This window comes from Myotis lucifugus, unplaced genomic scaffold (assembly GCF_000147115.1).
Source record: "Myotis lucifugus unplaced genomic scaffold, Myoluc2.0 scaffold_260, whole genome shotgun sequence".
Classification (NCBI taxonomy): Eukaryota; Metazoa; Chordata; class Mammalia; order Chiroptera; family Vespertilionidae; genus Myotis; species Myotis lucifugus.
The window spans coordinates 1,730,218-1,736,870 of record NW_005871308.1 but is presented as its reverse complement, the minus strand read 5'-3'; the positions used below and the strand labels follow the sequence as shown (position 1 = coordinate 1,736,870).

Here is a 6,653-nt window from a genome sequence, read left to right as displayed (position 1 = left end):
AATGATTGTAAGAAAGTCCCAATTTCAGTAATATTCATGCTTAAAGTATACTTTTAAATAGGGGAAATATGGGTTACGTATCTGTTGACTATAATATGGATGTATATAGCGAACAAGAATTCCTGTCCGCAGGGTCTAGAATTTTTTGTTGAAACTGAGAGCCTGAAGCGAGGCCTTTCCTCCGTCTACTTGTGCACCACCGGCGATGGGGTGTCCACTGCCTCTCATCGCAATCCTTCGCAGTGTGGGATGGTTCTGGCGGTCAGAGTTGGTGCTCAGCCCCTTGTTGCCCCCAGGACTCCAGTTCGGCCCTTGAAGCCAGGCAGGGTTGTGCTACTGCTCCTGCCTCTGCCCCTCTGAGTATCTCTTCTCCAAGGTCAGTAACCCCATGTGCTCACTATCCTTTACCCTCCACAAGTTGGACTCTGGTCTCTCCCTGTCCCCTCAAAAGTATGGCAACCAGCCCCCTGCCGGGTGGTTCAGTTGGTTGGAGCATCTTCCCATGCACCGAAAAGGTTGCAGGTTCAATTCCCATCAGGGCACATACCCGGGTTGCAGGTTTGAACCCCATTGGAGTGCATGCAGTAGGCAACCAATTGATGTTTCTCTCACACATCAATGCCTCTCTCTCTCTCTCTCTCTCTCTCTCTCTCTCTCTCTCTCTCTCCCCAAAATCAATAAAAACATATCTTTTTAAAAAATATTTTTTAAAAAATAAAAATTAAATCTTTTAAAAAAATTTTTTTAAATAAAATCAATAGAAAGCATGTCATCTGGTGAGGATTAAAAAAGTATGTCAACCAGAATTGAACACAACCCTCAGCTATCACCTCCCTCATCTTCAACCTTATATCTCTATAGATGGAGCCTGAGATCACATTAGTTTGGGACTAAACTAAAATGTGATGAGATCACATTTGTTTGGGGCTAAAAATGTGGCACAGAGAGGTCAAGCAAATTACCCAAGGAGGTCCAGCCGGTGTGGCTCAGTGGTTGAGCATCAACTTATGAACCAGGAGGTCAGGGTTCAATTCCCAGTCAGGGCACATGCCCAGGTTGTGGGCTCATCCCCAGGAAAACTCAGTTGGGCCCTTACACCTATGCCAAAATTAATTCCAATAGATACAAAAAAAACTATACATAAAAATGAAACCATAAATATGCTAGAAAACAACGGAAGAATTTGTGTCAGAATCTTGAGTAGAGAAGGCCTTCATGAGTAGCTTAGAAAACCTCCACGCCATAAAGAGAATCATCTGCTTGTCTACAGAAAGTTGAAATTTTTTTTCCTGGGTAAAAAGGAAAAAGAAATTTATATACAAAGTCAAAAAACAATTGACTAACAGGAAAAGAAAATATTTGAAATATATCACACAGAGCTAATTTCTCATCTTTAAAGACCCACACATCAATAAGGATACAAGACCAATAATTCAATAGAAAACTAGGCAAAAGATGTAAACAACTGGTCATAAAAGCAATGCAATAGATGAGAAAATAAGTGAAATACCAGCCGGACTACAATGAGATACCATTTTTCATCTACTAGGATGTCACGGATCAACAGATCTGATGTGCTGGCGAGGAGATGGTGACACAGGCTGTTTCCTCATTGCTGGTGGGAAGGTAATGTCTATGAAGAGCAACTTAGCAATATTTTTCTAAAAGTAAATGTTTGTACTCTCTGTTATGGGTTGAATTGTGCCTCCCCCCAACTTATATGTTGAAGTCCTAACCCTTAATACCTCAGAATTTAACCTTATTTAGAAATAGGATCATTGCAGATATAATTAAGATGAGGTCATACTGGAGTAGAGTGGGCCCCAACCCAATATGACTGGTGTCCTTATAAAGAGGAAAATGAGGGGACACACACACACATACACACACACACACACACACACACACACACACGCATGCACATACACACACACATACACACACAGAACACCATGAGACTATCAAGGCAGAGATGGGGTGATGTGTCTACAAGCCAAGGAACACCAAACGTTGCCAGCAAAACCACCAGAAACCACGGGTGGAAGATTCTCCCTCACAGCTCTCAGAAGCAACCAACCCTGCCCACACCTTGATCTTGGACTTGTGGCCTCCAGAACCATGAAATAATAAATTTCTGTTGCTTAACCACCTAGTTTTTGGTACTATGTTACAGTAGCCCTAGCAAACTAATACACCCTTTGACCCAGCAAGACGGGTTTATCCTACTTCATGTTTGCACAATTGCAAAGCAGTGAGTAGTCCAGGGTCTACACTGCAATAGCTAAAGATCAGAAACAACCTGAATGTCCATCAGTCAAAAATGGCCTAAGCAATCCTTAGAAAGGAATGATTTTCAGCTGAGTCTTTTTCAGTGACGAGGCCATGTAACGCACACTGATTGGAATTGTCTCAAAGGTTTATTACAAATTGAGAAAAGCAAGGTGCAGTTGGTAGTGTAGAGAGACTCGTCTGTATAGAAATAAAGAGCAACAAAGCAGAATCTATACGTGCACATATTTGCTTGCAACAGCATGGATTCTATCGGGAAAGATACATAAGAAACGGCTAACGGCCGTTGTTCCTGGAGAGCAGAATCATTTTAAGGACAGCGGGAAAAAGATGTTGGTTCTGTTATAAACACACCTGTACTTTTTGAATATTTTACTAGTGCATTGTTAATGTATCACCTGTTCAAAAAAAAAACCAAACCCTTATGTAGAACATTAAGATGTCTCTAGTACTTCAAAACCTACACTAGAAAGAGAAAATATAGTCATTTTAGCTTTTCATCTTTTGGAAATAACAGCTATTCATACTTGAAATGGGTTATTTGAAGAGATGATATCTCCTCTCTTACCTCCTTGTTTAGAAACAAAGCACAAAATTTGTTTTCAAAATAACTAGGTAAATCACAGAAATGGAGCATGAGATGCAAAAATTCTAAACTCCCAAGCACTGAAAGCAAGTATATCTACTTTTCTAATTCATAGCATGCAGTTAAATTTCAATCTATAATGATAATTTCAGCATACATTCGGTTCCCAAACCAAGCCTGATGAAATGTTTTTCATTTATTTGTCCATGAATCTTGATTTTCCCTCACAAAATTACTTAAATTCTATTAAACAGGAGGCACCATTTATGAAATAGGAAAGGGTCAAAAGTAGCCTTCAAAAATAGTAAATCTTATTAAATGTAAACTTTTAATACAATTGCTGGGGTCAGGCTGATCTAAAATAAATGTTCTCAAGATAAGCTTCATCTTACAAAAACGATGAAATTATTTTCGTATTCACCAAAGGGGCCGTAAGGTCACTCATTGCTGTGGAAACGACCGGAGTCCAAACACGTTTAGAAATGAGCAACCTGGGCTCCCTGTGTATGGTTGGCTGTGCAAGCTGTGACCCGCACAACTCCAGGGGGTGCCATTCAGACCGTAATCCCCATGATGCAGTGCAGACCCCGTACAGCTGCACAAGTCAACCCTGTGGCTACTGAGAAGGTGGAGGATCCACGGGAGGCTTTGGACAGGGGAGGGGAGGCATCAGAGCTGAGGTCACATGGATTGTGAAGCCAGAATCTAATGCATGCAGCCCCCCATCTCTCTAGGTTGGCCTCTCTTTTGGAGGCTCTGGCAACAGAAATATCGTCCGTGTTCTCTGAGCTTCCTAACCTTGGTTTCCCTGAGGTTGGGGGAAAGGACCCCTCAGCCAAGGACCACAATCACTTTATGGGCCCTACAACTCAAAGTCCTCTTTAAACACTCGGCCAGATCAGACCACGGTCCTAACCTTTCCTCCTTCCCTAATGGAGGCACAAGGGGCGAGCTAGAGGGGGCTGAACCCGAGTGACATTCAGGACTTCCGGCCTCTGGAACCAGCTCTACCACCGCCTCTCTGTGGGACTTTTGGCAAATCTTGAAGTCTCTCTGGACTCTGCCTTCCTATTTGCAAAAGGAGAGGATTATTGCCATTCTTTCTCTGCCTCTTGAAAAAACAGGTAAGAGAGAAAGATATGCAGTGATTTCACAAGGAATGGATAGGCATTTGAGCATTCCTATTAGGATCATTCAACGTGGAGAACTAATGGGCCGAGTCAAGAGGCCCTACTGAGCAGCTATAAAACCTCTGGTAAATCTCATGACCTTTTGAGCCTTAGCTTTACCATGTGCCAAATAGTAAAACTTGAACAAGATCAACAACTTGCTGACCTTTCATCAATAAGCCTGTTTTACTATTTCCAAACCATTCCCACAGACCTCATATTTTGTAAGATTTTATCCCCTAAGCTGTATTTAGGTAATTATTATATACTTACCAGTAATAATTACTAAGTAATTATTGTTACCATTATAAAGGATATTTTTGGTTGTGAGTGACAGAATTTATGAACTTACAAAAAGTCTAGAACTGGGAGTAGTTTCAGGCAAGGCTTGATCCAGCAGCTATTACCAAGGCCCTATGTTCTTTGAGTCCCTTGACTCTGCTTCCTATGCTGTGTCACAAGGTGGCCTCCTGAAGCTACTTCCTGGCACTACTTGCTTTTCTCATTTGTGATGGGCGAGAAACAGAGAGCTTGCTTCCCAGTTAGTTCAAAGAAAAGACCCAGGAGGTGTCGTGGAAGGCTTCGAGGGTCCGGAAGTCCCTCCATGTGGCGGGGAGGCCGTCCTGCAGGCACTTCACGCAGCGCTGGCACGGGGCCTGGAACAACTTTATGTAACTTCTCAGCCAGGTCATGAAGGACCGGACCACGACGTCCGGCATCTGGGCAGCGGGTAGTAGAGCGGGCAGGGGTGGCACGGTCTGTCACCTTCTGGAACTCTTGGAGTTGGCTTTGGACCATACATCCAGCTTGCCGTCTTCTGCGTGGACGTTTTCGTGGTCCCCCTTTACTATCGTTCGGTCAATGAACAGGCTCCGCATGACGACAGTCACGTCCAACACCTTGCCCAAGGTCACCAGAAGCATTACTGACGTTCCAATGGGTCTGGAGAACTGGAGGGACACTCCAGGAAACATCCCATCGATGCGGCTGATCACGTCCTCAACATACTGAGGCGGCAGGACGAGAGCGGTGGGCTACACCTTCGGTCAGCGTTTCGCAGACGCTCCCATCTGGGTAGCGGGACGTTTCAATGACTGTTAATGCAGAAGCCCAGATGCCAGACCTGCATGGCACTGCGCTTGTTGGGCCGTGTGTACGCTTGAAGGAGCTGCCTGCAGAGAGGAGTTTGTCCCACCCAGGATCCAGGCCCGGTTCTCAGGCGGCTGGCCTAGCAAATTGCTCAGACGTTCCAGCTACTTGAGGTCCCGGTTGACCAAGTGCCAGCTGTCCTGGATGTGTACGATGAAGGCCTTCTCCCGCCCCTCCAGAGTCCCCTTGCTGCGCACGCCCTCCTCAGGCAGTCGAACACCCTGCTCACCCTGGAGCGCACGCCTGGAGGGCACTGATGGCCTGGGAAAGGGCCTCCAGGTTCATCCCGACGCTCAACACGCCCGCCATGTCCCGCCGGAGCCACAGTCCAGACCTCAATTCTTGTCTCCTTGAAAGAAGGATTTCAATCAAGAGACAAAGGGTAGAAAAGCAAGCAAGAATTTACTGACCCCAGCAAAACACACTTAGGACAGTGAAACAGGAAGGGCACAGAAGAAGTACAGGAGAGCTTGGCTGGGCTGCTTTGCTCAAGGGGAAGTCTTCATTTATCTGTCCTTGGGTGTGGCTGGCCAATGGCACTAACTGGATTTCTGCTACCCATCTCCCTAAGGAGGGTGATTTAAGCTCTGTACCCTCTGGTTGGGGAGGAGAAGCGCCACCCATTTACTCTTAAGTATTCTTGGTTTAGGGAAGATAGGATTTACTAGGTAGCTGCAAACTGCTGCTTAACTGTCTTAGTTCCCTACTCCGCTTGTCCTGGAATGTTCCTAACTTCTTTTACTGTCCTATACCACATCTCTACCTGATTTGACTGAAAATTTTCAGTGGAAACAGAAAGTGGTACTTTCGTTTTAAAATCTTCACACACTCTCATTTTTGTTTCCTTTGTACCATAATTCAGTATTAATAAGATGGGCTTGCAGTTTAGTTTGCTTGTATAGGCAAAATCTTTTCTATCATTCTCAGGTACAATTAAAAGATTAACACATATTAACATAGAATGCTTGAAAGATTTAGAAAACCGCATAAAAGCAACAACTTCACATATCCCCACTACCTTCTCATGCATTTTTTCAGCCTTTTAAAAAATGCTATGCCAACATATAGCTCTATAAATGTATACATGCATCAACCGGGACTTAAAACAAAAGTGGGGCCATGGCCCATGTGACTAGGTTGGTTGGGCATCATCCCATGCACCAGAAGGTTGCTAGTTCGATTCCTGTTCACAGGTTTGGTCAGGTGCGTGCTGGAAGCAACCAACCTGTGTTCCTCTTACATCGATGTTTCTCTCTCTCTCTCTCTCTCTCTCTCTCTTCTCCCTCTCCCTCCCTCTCTAAAATCAATTTTTTTAAAAATACATTTGAAAAAAAAGATGGTATGATACTATACACTGTACCATTTACTGTTTTTAGTTCACAACAGAATTCCAAGTGGGTATATAAGGAGTAATCACATTCTTTTAGTGGCTCTGTATTTCTGTGTAAATAAGTGAGCAT

At 44.0% G+C, this 6,653-nt stretch overlaps 1 pseudogene; it reads right to left on the bottom strand.

Moving 5' to 3' along the window:
* Positions 1–716: 716 nt before the first annotated feature.
* LOC111827989 lies at positions 717–6,379 on the bottom strand (annotated as a pseudogene).
* Between the last annotated feature and the right edge of the window lie 274 nt (positions 6,380–6,653).